This window comes from Crocuta crocuta, unplaced genomic scaffold (assembly GCF_008692635.1).
Source record: "Crocuta crocuta isolate KB4526 unplaced genomic scaffold, BGI_CrCroc_1.0 scaffold158, whole genome shotgun sequence".
NCBI lineage: Eukaryota > Metazoa > Chordata > Mammalia > Carnivora > Hyaenidae > Crocuta > Crocuta crocuta.
Window position 1 is genome coordinate 1,072,668 of NW_027532590.1, and position 17,643 is coordinate 1,090,310.

A 17,643-nucleotide genomic window follows, 5' to 3' on the forward strand; every position below is an offset into this window, starting at 1 on the left:
TTGGGGAGTGGCATACCATTACCTTAGGCATATAAGGCTGTGAAGTAATCACGGGAGTAGCATCACCTTCGCTGTCATAGGTCATGCCCATAATCAGTGGAAACAGATTATATCAGGCAATGTACACCAGGAGGAAAGAATTATAGAGAGCCACCCTATGGTCTATACCCCATAGTCTCTACTTTGGTTCCCCAGTAATTAATGTTCCTAATATGTACAATATACATTCATCGCCTCCCAAGCTTCTCAAGGATGTCATTCATTCATCATGCCCAATATCCAAAATCTCATCATTTAAATAAGGTTCAGATGCAGATGAGGTTCCTGGTTGCAATGTGTTAATTGGAGTTCCTAGGGTACATTTCTTCTTCATGTGTGCACCTGCAAAACTAAAGGCACCCCATCTATACCCAGAAAACCAACATAAAATAATGAGACTAACATAAGATAAGAATTATAGATCATTATGAGCTAAAATAATTTTTCTTCTTCTCTTCTTAGTCCTTTGCTGAGACCTCATGTAATAGATTAACCAGGAGGAAAAAAAGTTTTATTATATGTATATCTCATGCATACATGAGAGATACCCAGATAAACTGAGTAACTCCCTAAAATGGTCCAACCAACCACCTTGAATATCATCTTCAGCTAAAGACAAAAGAAAAATGTTGAGGGAAGGGGAGGCAATTCAAGGGAAAGTGATTGGAGAAAATGGTAAATAAAAGTTGCTGTTAATAACTCTCTTCCATGTTCAGTTCCCTTTTTTAAAAGGGTAACTTCTACTCTCTGCTTTCAGTTTCTCCTGTGTCTGCAGTTTCTCAAAATAATCAACTCAAACTAAATCATATGTCAAAGAGGCATTTGGTGGGTAGACTACCCTTTAAAAGTCCGAGGCAGAAAGGAGGGCTAGTGAGAGGTGCAGAGGGGTTACTGGCACAGCAGATTTGAAATGCAGCTGGACAAATGTTTGGCATTTCTTGATTAGTTTTCAGGATAACCCTCCATGTCTTGCAGCTCCACTCTTTGGATTCCTCCTTTTTTATGGAAGGTAGCACACTTCTGAAGCTGAATAATTTTATCAGTCTGCTTCTTGCCAGTAGAATTTTGGAGATCCGACAACTGTCTTTTATTTTACACTCTCTCCGTCACTTTCAGTTCAATGAGCAGTGTTTTTTTTTTCTTTTTTTTTTTTTTTTGGAAATAAACTTCTCAAAAACTTTGTAGGTCTCCCTTTGATTTCAATGGGGTTAACTCCATTTGACAAAATTCACCTCTACAGATCTTTCCCAGTTAATCCTTTTCCGGTCTTGGCTTCCTGCTGTGATAGATAAGGGTCAATGCCCTTAAGCCTCCTGGAGGCCTGTGGTTTGATTAAGACGATCAATGAGGCACACCCTTAATCTCTTCAAAAGGCCCTTTGTGTGAACCAATGCTCTAACTTTGTGGTTTTTTTCCTGAAGTTTTAGCAAAAGTTCATACAGCCCGAATCCTTGGCTTTTCTCCTGAGCCACAATTTCAGAAGTGACGTCTGAACTTTTGCATCTTTTGCCCTCTTAATATGGTGAGAATTTCCAAATTCATTAAGTTCTGATTCCTTTTTGTTTAACTATTTTATCCTCAATTTCTCTCTCTCCTGCATTTTCTTATTAGCAAAGGTGACTTCTTCATTACTTTGCTTGGAAATCTTTTTAGCTAAATTAACAAGTTCATCACTTACAATTCTGCTTTCTTCTGACATCAGGACACAGTTCTGCTATGTTTTGTGCCATCATATCCATGAAGAGGTGGGAATTCTGGAGAGCCACCCTATGTCTGCTACAAGCCCCAAGCTCTTTCCAGTTAGCTATAACCACATTTTATTTTTCCTCAATCATCTTCTACTTACACACAACACTATTGTCTAGAAAATTCATATCTAAGAAGTACAAGGGAATTTTTATAAAACTTAATGAAACCCATTACATCACCAAAAAGGTCACACATGAGCATTATAGAGGAACTCAGCAAACACTGTTATCAAAAGAGTACACAATCAGGCCAGACTTGCGTTATTGCTAGGGGAAAGAGAGAAGTATCGTACCTAGAAATGGTCAAGGCATATTCCTGAATTTTCAAAATAAGTCTACCAACCTCCATCATGTTCATTCTGATCATTACCCAAGAAGCACGCAAGAGGAAGTAATGCCTTTTTGGAGATAGCTGCATTCATGAACAAATTTGCCTTTCTAAGGTATGTGGATGAGGAAAAGGTACAGGATGTAGAGTTAGAAAATATTTTGAGTCAAGTTTTGAAAAAGGTTATTCCAGTGTTCAGTAATACCAGATTCTGTGGATAGCAGGTTTCTTACAAACCTTATCTATGAGCCCATTGTTGATTCTAGTTGGTATTATCAGAAAACAGGCCCTTATCATAAATGTTTATATGAGCGAACAAAGGAATTTGAACCTCAACTGCAGTTTGTTTCTATAGTTATAATCCCAAAGAAGGATATCTTTAACCTGCCAGTTTGCAATGTTTAAAATGGCACACCAAACAGTGAGACTACTTGCAATAGTTTAGGATTTAGAAATAATATATATTAAAAAATTTACTAAAGAGTATATTGACCAGAGATATGATAAGAGCCTTTATTTCTACCTACTGAGTGGAATGACCACCAATGCTTTTGTTTCTGCATAATTAGGGCTGAGGTTGAATAGTCTAGTAATCCAGTGGATACCATTAGTGATCTAGGATTAGGCATTTAGGGAAATCTCTGTGAATTGTGGATCCCATTGAGCTAGCAATTTGCTTTAGGCTATAGAATGGGATATTATGTTTTCCCCAAAGGAACAGTTGCCACTTTTTAAATGTAAAATAGATTTCAATAAAAAAAAAAAGGTTGACTGTATTGTAGAAGATGCCATTTCTATTTAACAAGGCTTATTAGGTCCTTCCTGACTTTTTGATCACCAAGTCGGAGTTCCACCTCAAAATGAATATATAAGATAGGAGAGTCACAATGACTCCATAAATCAGGTATTTAGTTGAGTACTTGCAAGTTGGGGAGGGACAGAGAGGGAGAAAGAATCCCAAGCAGGCTCTACACAACACAGAGCACCAGTGCCCAATGCAAGGCTTGATCCCATGACTGAGATCATGACCTCCTGAGCCAAAATCAAGAGTTAGATGCTTAACCAACTGAGCCACTCACGTGCCCCAGTATTGAGTTTTGATAAAAGGACAGTAGGAAACTAATAGCTGCTTGTCAAAGGATTTGTACCTGATAGTCATGTCAGGGATGTGATGAATCTGAAACCACATGCAGCAATTCTAGGACTGTCATAACAAAGTACCAGAAACTATGTGGCTTAGAACAGTAGAAACTTATTCCCTCACAATTCTAGAGGCTAGAAGTTTGAAATCAAGATGGAGGCAGGGTTCTAAAGGCAAGAACATTTGCCTTTAAAAATTTTTTAAATGTTCATTTATTTTTGAGAGAGACAGAGAGAGAGAGAGAGAGAGTATGAGCAGGGGAGGGGCAGAGAGAGGGAGACATGGAATCTGAAGCAGGTTTCCAGGTTCTCAGCTGTCAGGACAGAGCCCGACACAGGGCTTGAACTCACTGACCGTGAGATCATGACCTGATCCAAAGTCAGATGCTCAACGAATGAGCCACCCAGATGCCTCAAGGCACATTGTTTTAATTTTAGCTGTCAGTGATTCATGGCTCAACCAAATAAATTTTAATGCTTTCAGTACACGTAAATCTCCAAATTGCAGAGCAAGGTACTCATTGCCAGCATTATTTCAGATTAGAAACTCTTTGGCTCAGTAGCCACAATTACATTGCCTATCAGGTGGGACTGTGGAGATGCCCACTCCATCTTCCTGTTAATATCTCTTCCTTTGCTCACCCAGATAAGAATAAGAGTGACCAAGGCACCATTTGTACAGTTTGTTTCAAACACATTTCTCACAACCCAGGCTCTAAACTTTCATTAACAAGCTGGGCAAGTGCTGCCATTATTTCCCCCTTCCCCCCCTCCATTCAACACTTGGGTGACAATACTACCTAGGTCGTCTTCTCATATCACTGGTATCAGAACGCTGGGCCTGTGTCCTCCCTCTTCCAAAAATCTAAGTCTCTGTCAGCATCTCATCTTCATCGCCAAAACCATCAAGAACTGTGAAGAGTTTGAGATTTTACCATAGCTTGCCAGCTAACCTGTGAAGGGGACCAGAATATGCAACCCTAAAATATGTCACTTTCACATAAGGCTTATTTTGAGCTGAAGGCAATTGAAGAACAGACACAGGAAAAGCTCTAAAAACAGAGCATATTTTTCGTAAAGGAAATTTACATTTACAAAGTAAATTTAAATTTGTAAATGAGTCTTCTCCTGTACCGAAAGAGAACAAGTCTTGTCCTGGGGTCACTTAATCATCTGAGATGACTAGATTCCTAATAGCCCAGACTCTGCACAACAAACCTTACTGAACAACTCTTGTTTACCATATGTTCTTAGTCACTTTTCATAATTTACTCCCTCCTCATGAGACTTCAACCCTCTTTTCCTTTGTCTAGCTTCTTCCTCACACTTTATTACCCTTTGGGATAGGATATAAACCATCAAATTCAGGCCACCTCCTTGAGTTATATTTCTTTGTGAACTCCCATGTGCACATAAATTATTAAATCTGTTTTTTGCTTTTGTTAATGTGTCTTTTATCATTTTGATCCAAGGGCCTCAGCCATTGAACATAGGAGGGTAGTTAGAGGTGTTTTGTTTTGTTTTGTTTTCCCTTCGCTACACCTACTTACCGCAACTTCATGAATGCTCTCAGAAAACACAAGACTCTGAAATCAGAGACAAAAGAAAATTTATTAGTTACATCAATAGGAGCAGCCAGAGTGTTGGCTTGTTTATTTTTGCCAGTTCCTAAGCCTCAAACCCTACAGGGCAATATAATGAGCTTACAAAACTAGAATTTTTGGTAATAGGCAGTAATCATACCTATCCTCTGCTTCAGAGTAAATATTATTTAAAAGAATTTTTTTAACATTTATATTTTTGAGAGAAAGACAGAGAGAGTGAGAGTAGAGGAGGGGGAGACGGAGGGAGACACAGAATCCGAAGCAGGCTCCAGGCTGTGAGCTGTCAGCACAGAGCCTGACGCAGGACTTGAATTCACTGACTGTGAGATCTTGAATTGAACTGAAGTCAGATACTTAACCAACTGAGCCACCAGACGTCCCTATTATTATTTTAGTACTAGACAGTAAGTATGTGGATCCTATGGCCCTATGCTCCACAGGTAGACACTGTCTTAATCTTCCAAGGCTATACACAAGCCCGTCATTTTCTCCAGAAGGAGACACTATTTCTATTTTCCAGGGCTATTTACTATGCAAGCATCCTTGAAAATATGCCCTAAACAAAATGTAGTCAATGCCTCTGCTCACAAGACTCACAGATATGCAAGAGAACCATGAAGAACTATCTCCTACTACATTTTTATTCACATTTTATTGACAAAAACCGGTTCCCAGGCTTCATAGTTGAGAGTAGACCTGGGAATAATAGTGTCTGGGTGAATAGTTTCCTCCTACTAATAACCTATGGATTAAAATCATAAATTCTCTTGAACAGGTAGCCTTTGCTCCTCAAATCTTATAGTCAAATTATGGATTGTAAAATGTTATATAAAAGAAAATAAAAATCAATAAAATATAGTAAGCAGATTTGGGCTTTCAAATCATTTTTCCAATGTGAAGAAATGTTCTCAAGGAACTTGGCAGGTGAAATGCTACATTCTACTCCTAACCAACTAGCTTTCATATTTTTAAGTTCAAAAAATTGTTTGCAAAATCATGACAATCAATATTCCTACCTTTATATTTCCATTTTATTAAAATATTTCATGATGTCATGTCATACACAGATTAAATTGAGATACTATTATTTAATCTTAAAACCATATGATGATAAAGAAATAACATACTACATATTATTGCAATTCCAGTATTTATTATTCAAAATAAAATTAAAATTGATACATAAAGTCATGTGAACTACCAATCATACTCTAGAACATTAGCTTTTGCTATTTTTTTTCTATTTTTGGTGATGGACTCAAATTAATCCTCAGAGCCCCTTAAAACAAATTGTGTCTGTGAATGGTTAGCCAAGACTAGCAAAACACCTACCTGAAATTGAAACTCATTAGCACCATAGTTCCTATAGCCTGACTAAAAAGCTATAGGTTGTTATAAGCATTGAATATAATTTTAAAACAGAAAGGAAAATTAAATCTTATATGACCTTAAAATATACTCAGAGGTAAGGGAATATACCATGTCTAAAGCAACAAGAAATGAGGCCATCTTTCTCCCCTCACCATTCAAAAGTGTGTAAGACTTAATTAACATTCTATACACAAAAGTCAGTGTGACGTAGGTAAGAATATTGCCTTTGGAGTCGGATAGGCATGGGGCTGAGTCAGATCTGCTCTCTACTTTCTGACCATAAACAAGTTACATAACCTGTCTCTTAAAAAAAAACAAAGCTTAACTGAGTAAATTTCAAAGATCTTATTTACTTTATTCAATGATACATGAATGAGGCAGTCTAGCTCAGAGAAAGAAGCTCCAAGGATCTGCACAAAATGTAAAACTTCTATAGGCAGAAGGGAGCAGGAACAAGGAAGTTACACTAGGGGAAAAAAAGTGGGCATTATTGCGAAGTTACTTTTCCTTAGAAAATGGCAGGCATCTACCAGGCAGATCCTCTGACTAGTGCTGACCAGGCAACTCCTGATTGACTGATCCAGTAGCAGTTTCTGATGTGGACCAGAGAGCATAAGCAACTCCATTTGGGATCTGTCATCTTGCTTTTTAACTTCTCTGAGTTGCGGTTTCCTCTTCTATATTATGAAAATAATATAGGTGACTCCCTTGTGGGTTCGTGACAGGATTACATAAGATATGTGAAATTTTAACTCGGTGCCTGGAACAGTACACACACAGTTCATGTCTGCTCTTATTTTTTACAGCTTCTCCAGTACATGTTAAGATGGTGATGCTTCCCATCATGATGTAAATGTCTTAATTTTATAATAGCTCATTTTATGCATTAAACACATTTCATATGTATTTGAAATAAGCCCTAAAAAGTAGAGCTTTCTTAACCATCTTGGAGAAAACATCTTGGAGAAAAGATTTAGTAAGTCATACAGGACATCAGTGGATTAGAGTCCCAGAATTCAAATGCAACTCTAATCTAGGGATTTCAGATGAGGATTCATGCAAAAACAAGCAAACAAACAAACAAAACCCAAAGTAAATAAACAGGCAAAAAACACTGGAAGAACATGGGAACACACTATGCACACTATATAAGTTAGCTTAGACTGCTTTAACAAAATACCATAGACCAGGTAACCTAAACAACAGACACTTACTTCTCACAATTCTGAAGGCTGGGAAGTCCAAGATCAAGGTGCTGGCAAATTCAGTTCCTGCTGAGTACCCTCTTCCTGGCTTGTAGATGGCTACCTGTTTGCTGTATCTTTACCTGTCAGAAACAGAACTCTGGTCTTCTCTTCACTAATCCTGTGTGGGGGGCCCATCCTCATGTCTTCATCTAAACCTAATTGCCTTCTAAAAACCCCACCTCCAAAACCACCACATTGTGGGTTAGGACTTCAGTATATGAATTTTGGTTGGGGGACAGGGGATGCAAACCATCCAATCCAAACATATCTTCTTGTAACTTACTGTCTCTATTTAACAAATTGTCATGAATGATTTTTCTTGTTGATAAATGTTCTCTGAAAACATGAAAAAAAATTCTGGAAAAAAGACTTGGTTCAGGGAGTAGGATAAAAATCTCAAAGTATATAGTCAAATTTGTTGTAGAGGGAGACATGGGTTGAGGCTGCATTTTAAGTGGTTTGAGGCAATTTAATTGGTTTGAAGTTTATGACCAAGTTGTTTTCACAAGGAACAGCCCTGGGAGCCAAGATCGAGGAGTTCACATAAAAAGTTTATCAAATAGGCAGAAAACCTACTGAGTACTTTAGCTATAGCACATTTTTAGGCTAAATTTATCCCAAACACAGGTTATGGGAATGGCAGACTTTTACCAGCAATGGCCCATCGAGGGACAGGAGACCCTGGCTTGACACAATGCAGTGTCCTAACTAGTTTGGGGACTGGATATGTTGAAATCTCCACTTGAGATAAGTCATCTCCAGCAGATAGCACTCTTAACTGTGAAAATGTGGTTTTTCCAGCATCCAACTCGAGGAGCAAGGCATACAGATTATGTTTTACAGTTTGTGTTTCATATTTCTCTTCAGATCCATCACTTTCTTTTGATTGAAAACAAAAAAAACCCCCATAATACTTCTTTCAGTTTGTTAAGGAAGCAGCGGTTACTGTAAATGACAGTATGTCACAATCCTCAGACTGAAACAGCTCACATATTGTGACTATGCCTATTGTCCTTAAAGATGTAGTGATACACAGTCATTTACTTATTTCTTTTCATATTATATTGCTTTCTCCTCACATTCATAATATTATGCTACTATATTTTCTCGAAAATTTTATATCATTTATATATTAATATCACACTAAAGGAAAAAGGTTTAAAGAGTCATATTTTAGAGGACAGAAAATAAATATTTAAGTATTTATTGCATATACAATTTATGAGATCTTTCTGAATAAGAGATACTACTTTATAGGCCCTCGGTTATAGATGTATAAGTTTCTTATTTTCTAGATCTAGAAGGACCTATTCTTGCAGACAGTTTTACAAGAATAAGAAATACATAATATGAATAATAACAACTGCAATATGTACCCTGTTTTATTACCCAGAGCAATACTGGGAGAGAGAAAATGGCTGAAAAATAAAGGGCATCATCTTTGGCTTTGACCCTCAAATCTCATCCTTAATTTCAGAAATACTCTATAACTACTTCTAAATTGAATTTCCTCTTGGATAGGTGTCAAGATTTAACAATACATTTTATTTCTAATGTTGATTTATAAAGATAAAATATAATTTTATTTGAAATTGGTGTAAGTGTTTGCCAGTCTCTAAGTGTTCTGAGGAGATACACAATTTTAACACAACCTAGGTGCAGGGTATAGAACTTGGATGAAACATATGGTTCAATATGAAGCCTTAAAAGTAATGCATGAACTTCAAAGAATATTGAAGTCATTGTCTATAGAGAGTATTGGTAGATCATACTGACTATATTAAAGTCATTTAAGATGGAATATCTTCTATATGCTACAAATTACAGTCAGACACAAGAAAACTCCTTATATCATTACTCACCACAGGTATTTAAGCAAAGTAAAGAAAAAAACCCAAAAAGTAAAAAGCAAGAGTAATGGCCAATATGAACCTATTCAGTATTTATTTTTGAAAGTCTGTGACCGAGCTGAGATCCCTTTCTCACAAGTATGGAAAACTGGTATACAGAACATGGGTAACCACCAACAATCTGTTGTTTAGAACAAAAGACCACAAGAGCAATGCTAAGGCTGAGTTTGGATTAGGGGCACCTAGGTGGCTAGTCGGTTAAGCGTCCGACTTTGGCTCAGGTCATGATCTCACAGTTCGTGGGTTCCAGCCCCGCGTTGGGCTCTGTGCTGACTCCAGCTCAGAGCCTGGAGACTGCTTCAGATTCTGTCTCTCTCTGACACTCCCCAGCTCACGCGGTCTCTCTCTTTCTCTCTCAGAAATAAATAAAACATTAAAAAAATTTAAAAAGGCTGAGTTTGGATTATTATAAATTTCACTTTATGCTGCAGAAAAGTTAAGAGACTCAAGTGTATCTTCTTTTCATTGGGGGAAAATTATGTAGTGTGATTGGGATATGAATATTGGAAAGGTGGGCAACAAAGATTTTCCATGATTTTTTTCCCACATTGAGCACTGAAGAACTTGTCTTTGAACTCAAATTGCATAGTAAACAATTTAACTATTCTAAACATTTACATTCTTTTTTCTAAATTTATATGATGAGAGAGAGAGAGAGAGAAACAAGTACTGTTTCAGATTATTGTATTTTCTTGAATACAGAAAATCCTTAGATCTAGGTGGTGATTTTTTTTGGTGTCTCCTAATTTCTTTCCTAGAGGAGCAAATAAGATTAGTTACTTGCAAAAGGAAACCTTTGTTTCTTAGGCTCTTTTACTCTAGCAATAAGAGAAGATAAAAAGTCCACAAAGTAAAATTTCTGTAGCACTGCATGTTCCTATTTAGTCTTCAGGAAATCCATTCTCCCGCAATTTCTTCTTGGATCATTTCCAGAGGTTCCTGGAAGTGTCAATGCTCCAAGAAGTTAGTTGTCTCCATGACTACTACATGATTTTTATCATTTTCTCTTTCTTCCTTTGCTCCCTGAATATCCCAGTTATTGCGATCCCTAAAATGTCAGCCACGCTATCAGTACCCACCAGAAACACAACTCCATCTGCTGCTACCACAGATTCAAACATCTGCCCTCATGGTTGACCTTGGTGCTCAGGTCTACATCAATTACTACCGACTGCTAATGTTGAGGACCCTACTGAGTGAGTAGGCCAGGAATACTGCCAAATATGCCATCATTGTCTCCATCAATCAGCACACATGTCGTCTCTGATTTGTGTTCTCAAATTTTTAAGATCTCACATTATAGAAAAACTTCTATCTCCCTTTTCTCTATCTCTCTGTCTGTCTCTCTCTCATCTTCTCTCACTCTCTGTACTTTCCACTGTCTTTTGTTTTTGAACAAAATTTAATGCTTTTGTTTTAGATAATACTTAAATATAAGGAAAGCTAAAATTTTAAAACTCAAAATATGTCAGCTAAGTTTTCTATACATTATCTTTACATAATGGTCCTGATTTTACTTTTCCTGTTGCCCAGGAGAAAGGAAAGACAGCCTAGAATAGGCTATGGGCCTTGTGCTGTCTTCTCAGGCCAGGTGTCAAGTAGCAGAGCAAACAATAGAAGTAAAGAAGTAAGTGTCCCTTCCCTTCCTCTCTCACTTGCTCCCCTCCCCTTTTTTGAAGCATTTCTGAATAACAAATGAAAAATTAGATTTGAATATAAAAAGTGAAATGACTACCCCAATTCAGAACTGGATTTCATTAGAGGAACCCCAGGCACAGACAGGATGTGAATTACACCTTATCTACAGCGACACTGTGACAGAAGTCAAAGTCATGCATAAAAGTCATTTCAATCATTTGCAATCCCTGAGCAAAGTCATAGCTAGCATTAACTCCTGTAAAATGTTTTGACCAGATGGTCTGTCACATGGCATCTAGTTGAGAAGGCTAGCTTCTTAAAACTTTTATTTATTTACTTTAAAATTTTAAATGTTTATTTATTTTTGAGAGAGACAGACAGAGAATGAGTGGGGGTGGAGCAGGGAAAGAGAGGGAGACACAGAATATGAAACAGGCTCCAGGTTCAGAGCTGTCAGCCTGTGTGCAGGGATCAAACTCAGACCGGTGAGATCGTGACCTAGGCAGAAGTCAGATGCTTAACAACCTGAGCCACCCAGGCATCCCAGGAAGGCTAGCTTTTAAGCTCAACTCCTCTCTGCTAAGACGGATGCCAGAAGGAAGGTCTATCGTACTGTGGCACCAATCTTTTGATGTAAAAAAGAACTACATTGAGAATAAAGTAGATCAATAGAGTGAAAAATTTTACCATACTTGTGAGGTAAATTAATATTCAACAACTTAACATTTATGTATGCTATAAAACTGTGGCAAACTATAATCTTAAACAAATAAACCAAACAGAGTTCCATGGGATATTAAATTTGAGTAAGCCCTTGAATTACTAAATCCTGAAAGCCCATAATCTGCTTGTGCATTTTATAGTTTCTTCCAGGTCACCCAGAGAAGGAGAGTTCTTGTTTCCTGGAGGATCTGAAACACCTTATAAAAAAAAAAAAGGCAAAGAAATTATGACTCAAGGGTTTTCAACCGTAATGATTGGGGTATGTTACAGACAAAGCCTCAGTTCTTCAGAATATAAAGCACTCTGTTTCTTCCACTTCTAATAGCTCATGAAGAGAAGTCACTACTAAATCGTGTTCCTACAGCATTTCCTGATAGTGGGACCATAATGTGCTTAATCGTGCTCACTGCTTACTAAACGCTTTACAGTGGTGATGAGCTTCAAGCCTCACACTTCTGGCATTCCAGTTATTGTAGGGATCTGGGTGCTCTGTAATTTGATACCAGGATGATGATACTGCCTTGGTTATTTGGGGTATTGCTGTCAACTTTTTTCTCTCTTTTAGAGAAAGACGGGACTTTTCAGATTCCATCTTCTTGTCGGCTCTTCTATTGTTGTTATATTGGGTTCAGCAACCAAAGAGTCAGAGGTAGTTCCTGTGATTCTGTTTGGGTCTTTCAAAACATGAAGAACAACTTCTTTCTGCTCTCATATCTGTGTTGCCCTGTTTCAAATGGTGTTTTCTTACAGCCCAATAATATCAAAAGTGCTTTTACTTGGCTATCACTTTGCTTTGCAGATTCAGAATTTAGGAAAATTTTCAGCTTCAGGAATACTGGACAATATGGCAAATATTTCATTGGAAAGTACACCTCTTAGGTGAGCTGCAGACACTGCTGGAGTGGGGTTTTTTGTTTGCTTGTTTGTTTGTTTTTTGGTTTTTTTGGAAAGTTAAAACTGTACATTCTTTTCTTCATCATTTTCCATACTCTTCCAGAATGAAATATTCATTTCCTCTATTATTTTTCTCTTTGTTAAAGTTCCACAGGAGGCTGTTTATACATTTTCCCTTTAGATTTCTGCCTTCTTCCAGGTGTTTCCTTTGATTCTCTGCTGTGATCTTCTTCTTTGAATTAGTTTGGGTCCCATTTGGGACTCTTCTTCCATTTATGGCTTTGTTACCAGCTTGCATTTTGGGTGCTGTCTTTTTGTGAAAATGGTACTGGGGAAGAGTCTTTTTCAACTTGGAGTCCAAAGTCTGTGCTTTTTATTGATAGCTACTGCTGCATTTATTCCCACTGATTCCATTTGCTGTTATGTTAGGGGTGCTTAGAATGACTGAATTAAAACTTCCCAAATTAGAACTTTGGCTTATGTCTTTTGATTTTTGCAGTGCACAGGATGTTTGAGGTCTAAAATAAGGTTGAGTGGATTTCTGATCTTTCCTAATGTTTAGATGTTGGTATAGCCTCCCAGAAGCACACTGGGACATGTCCAGGGTTTGGCTTGTTTTACTTTCTGCTCAGTTACTGTGTGTGACTGTAACTTAGCCTCATTTGATTTTTATATTTATCTCTTTTAATCTTTCTTTCCTTCATGTCCTTGACTACTGGTTTCTTTGATGCTTGAATCCTTCAAAGGATCTGAACATAGTGACAGGAAACTGTCTTTGGGAGTTTTTCTCCTGGTCTTGCAAGATTTGTTCCTTTAGAGAGTTGCTGTGACTTTACTGGTAGGATCCTAATTTACATTTCTCCAAAAAAATTGTTTACTAGCCGTCTTTCAGAACAGCACTATTCCCTGAACTTTTGCCCAAGACTTGTTTAGGAGCCAAACTGCTCTTGGTTTGGCTGTAAGAGTTAGTCTTTGGCTTACCTATTGTCCATAATGTAGAATTTGGTTTCCTCTCAGAGTATGGCAAGGTTTGGGGCAAATTCTTTTTGTTGCTCTTTTAGAAAGCTACCCAAGGATTCATTTTCAACATGGTTATTGTCCAAAGAGTCTGCACATTTGGCATTTCCTCGATCTGCTACCTGCTGCTTTGCAGTTTTCTTTTCTTGTATATTAAGTGACCCTATGGTTTTTCTAGAGAGTTCTCCACAAGTGAATGATCCAGCTTCATGCTGTTGTTGACTATTGCTAGAAGGCTTACAGTTTGAGTTAGAAGAAACACATCCAGAAGTCAGCCTTTTGCCCAGAAGTTTTGGTGGCTCCAACTTTGGCTTCTGGGATCCTGTGATATTATCAGGTCTGACTTGGAGTTTAGCGTGGATGGGTCTTGTAGCTTTGATAGGCAAAGAACGATGTTTGGTAACATCCCTTTTGAGTATAATAGATTTAAAAGGTGGAACATTCAGACAATTACTCTTTGCATTTAGATAAGGCTTGGTGTTTGGGCAGTTGAGTTTTCCCTTGGCTGCTTGGTACTCCTGGAGCTTTCTCTGCCTGTCGATGGCCCTGGTAGCACCAGGGCACCTCGGCAGTAGTTTTCTTTCCTGTATTTTTCACTGTCTTGTATGTGTGTCTTAGGACACAGAGATGCAGCCAGGAAGTGAAAGGGGGTATTTACCTTTTGGTAATACCAAAATACCAAAATACCTTGTCTTCAGAAAGGAAAGATAGAAAATAAGTAAGTATGTCTATAATCATTACCTATTAAGTTAAAAAAAAAGATGATGTGATAGAAAATAATAGGTATTGTGGCTGCTTTAAATATGTCAGGGAAACCTTTTGGGGATTATTTAACCTGAAAAGAAAAGTTAACCATGCAGAGCATTTAATATTCCATTTAGAGGCAAGAGCAAATTTATTTTCTTTAGGCAAGAGAGAGCTAAGTATATTAAGGAACTGAAATGAAGCAAATTTATCATTTAATTTATATGACTTGACTCTACTTTTACTCTTAATATTCACTTATACATGTACATAGACCCTATTTACATACCCTGTTTTCTTAAATGCTTTAAATATGCCTGTATTAAAATGAATACAGTTTAGGCTCAAATGAAGTCCTCTCTGTAGATGAAAATATGCAGTAGTTTAAAAGGTCCAAAGCGGTGAAAACCCCCAAAACCTAAGAACATGTTAGGCTTTTAAAAAGAAACTATAAGAAACTTGAGATTTCTTATAGTACAGCAGGTAAGAAGCTTAGAAATTGTCATTTCATTTCAACAAGAAGCAAAAAGCTAAACAAACTGAAAAATTAGTAGCTTTTCTTAGAAATCTAAGAAAGACCTAATTGATGTCACAGAGCAAACCAATGCCCCCAACTTGCGGACACCAATAAGCATATATGACGAATCACAGCTTACTTACTAGAGCAGAAGCCATGAGCAGAAATCATCACAGGGAAGGGAATCCTAAACTGTAAATGACGAATTGCTGAAGGCTCTGTGTAAGTCTGAGGATCCAGAGTCAGAGAAGGGGCCTCACACTTTTGTGAGTCTTGTCTCCTGGAACTCTACCACGTTGTCACAGTGAATAACAGAGAAAAATCCCTTTCTGCTTCGAGTAGGGAGGGGAAAAAGAACCATTTTGAAATATACCACAGCATTCAGTTCTTAATAATACCTGGCATAGGAGAAATTATTTAAGCATAGCCTAAGCTTCTGTGGGTTTTGTCAGAGTCTAAATGACCCAAGAACTCTAGCCCATTCTAGCTATCTTATATAACCTAAGGAGTGGGGGAAAAAAAGGGGGGGCACTTGTGAAGACAATAGTCCTGAGGGACAGACTCATTAAAAGACAGACCTAATCATAGAAGAACGGAATGCTTGCCTAAGCAAGCATACCTTGCCAACTATACTAAAGGCCTATTTACCATTGTTCCTTTATTGCTGCTCAATCCAACAGTATTGGATTGGAGACCTCAACACTTCTCTAACAGACTTCTCTATCAGAAATGGATAGATTTGGGGCACCTAGATGGTTCAGCCAGTTGAGTGTTCAACTCTTGATTTCAGCTCAGGTCATGATCCCAGGGTCATGGGATCCAGCCACACGCTGGGCTCCATACTGGGTATGGAGGCTGCTGAAGAGTCTCTCTCTCTCGCTCTGTCTCCTTCTGTCTTCTTCCAGCTCATTCTCTCTTTCTCTCTCTCTAAACAAAACAAAACAAAGAAATGGGTAGATTCAGCAGGGAGAAAATCAGTAAGGACATAACTAAACTCAACGCCATCACAAATCAACTGGATATATAATGTACACACATCTATAGATTACTTCATCTAACATCAGCATAGTATGTATTCTTCTCAAGTTCACATGAAGCAATCCCTAAGATAGAACAAATTCTGGGCCATAAAATACATCTTAACAAATTTAAAATGATAGAAAATAGGCAATGTCTGTTCTCATATCCCAAGGGAATTAAACTAGAAACCAATAACAAAAAGATAGCTAAATCGCCCAAATCCATGGCAATTAAACAACGTACTTTTATTTTTATTTATTTTTAAATTGTTTTTATTTTATTTTTGAGAGAGGGAGAGAGGGAGACAGAGAGAGAGAGAAACAGCGGGAGCAGGGGAGGGGCAGAGAGAGAGGAAGACACAGAATCTAAAACAGGTTCCAGACTCTGAGCTGTCAACACAGAGCCTGATGCGGGGCTCCAGCTCACAATCTGTGAGATCATGATCTGGGCTGAAGTCAGACGCTTAACCAACAGAGCCACCCAGGCACCCCAAACAACATACTTTTAAATAGCACATAGGTCAAAGAAGAAATCTCAAGAGAAATTTAAAATATTTTGAACTAAATAAAAATAAAAACACAATTTATCAAAGTTTGTGGGTGGCAGTAAAAGTAGTGCTTACAAGGAAAATGACAACGTTGGATGAATGTATTAGAAAAGAAGCAAGATCCAAAGTTAGATAGCTAAGCTTTCACTTTAGGATGGAAGAATAAATTAAATCTCAATTAAGCAAAACAAAAGCAATAATAAAAATTGGAGCAGAAATCAATGAAATTGAAACAGCAGGTGAAGGAGTATATAAACTATGTACAGTATATCCAGACAATGGAATATTTGTGAATACTAAAAAGAAATGAGCTACTAAGCCATGAAGGAACTTAAAAAAAGGCCAATCTGAAAAGGTTACAAGCTGCATGATTCTAACCATTGATATTCTAGAAAAGGCAAAACTATGGAGGCAGTAAAAAAAGCAGCAGTTGTCATAGCTTAGTCAAGGAGATAGAGATGAATAGGTAGAGCACAGAATATTTTTAGGGCAGCAAAACTATTCTGTATGATAGTGTAATAGTGGATACGTGCCCTTCTGCATTTGTCTAAACCATAGAATGTAGAAACTTAATGTAAACCCTGGACTTTGGGTGATAATAACATTCAAATGTAGTCCCACCAATTATAACAAATGTACCGAACTGAAGATGTTGATCATGGGGGAGGCCACACATGTGTAGGACCAGGGAGCATATGAGAAAGCTTTCTTTCTTCTGCTCAATTTTGCTATGAACCTGAAGCTGTTCTAAAAACTAACGCCTAGTGAATTTAAAAAATATATAACTGTAAGCATTAATAGTTGCTAGACATCAAACTAATTTAAGTAATCAAGATCAATGTATGACAACAAGTCTGAGAAACATTATGTTAATGAAAGAAATAGTCATTCAAGCCCACATATTGTATGATTCCATTTATATGAAATGTTCAGAAGAGAGCAATCCACAGAGACAGAAAGTAAATTAGCAGTTCCCAGAGGCTGGATACAGGGGGAAATGGGACATGACTGTTAATGGATTTTTTTTTCATAATTAATAAATTCTAAAATCAGATACTGATTATGGGTTCATAGATATATGGATATACTTAAAAACCACTGAAATGGGCATTTTTAAAGGATGAATTTTAATGGTACAAATGGAAATTATATCTCA

The 17,643-nt window shown here is 37.5% G+C and overlaps 1 pseudogene; it reads right to left on the reverse strand.

The window, feature by feature from the left end:
• Positions 1-259: 259 nt before the first annotated feature.
• On the reverse strand, positions 260-15,078 carry LOC144244362 (cytoskeleton-associated protein 2-like; annotated as a pseudogene).
• Between the last annotated feature and the right edge of the window lie 2,565 nt (positions 15,079-17,643).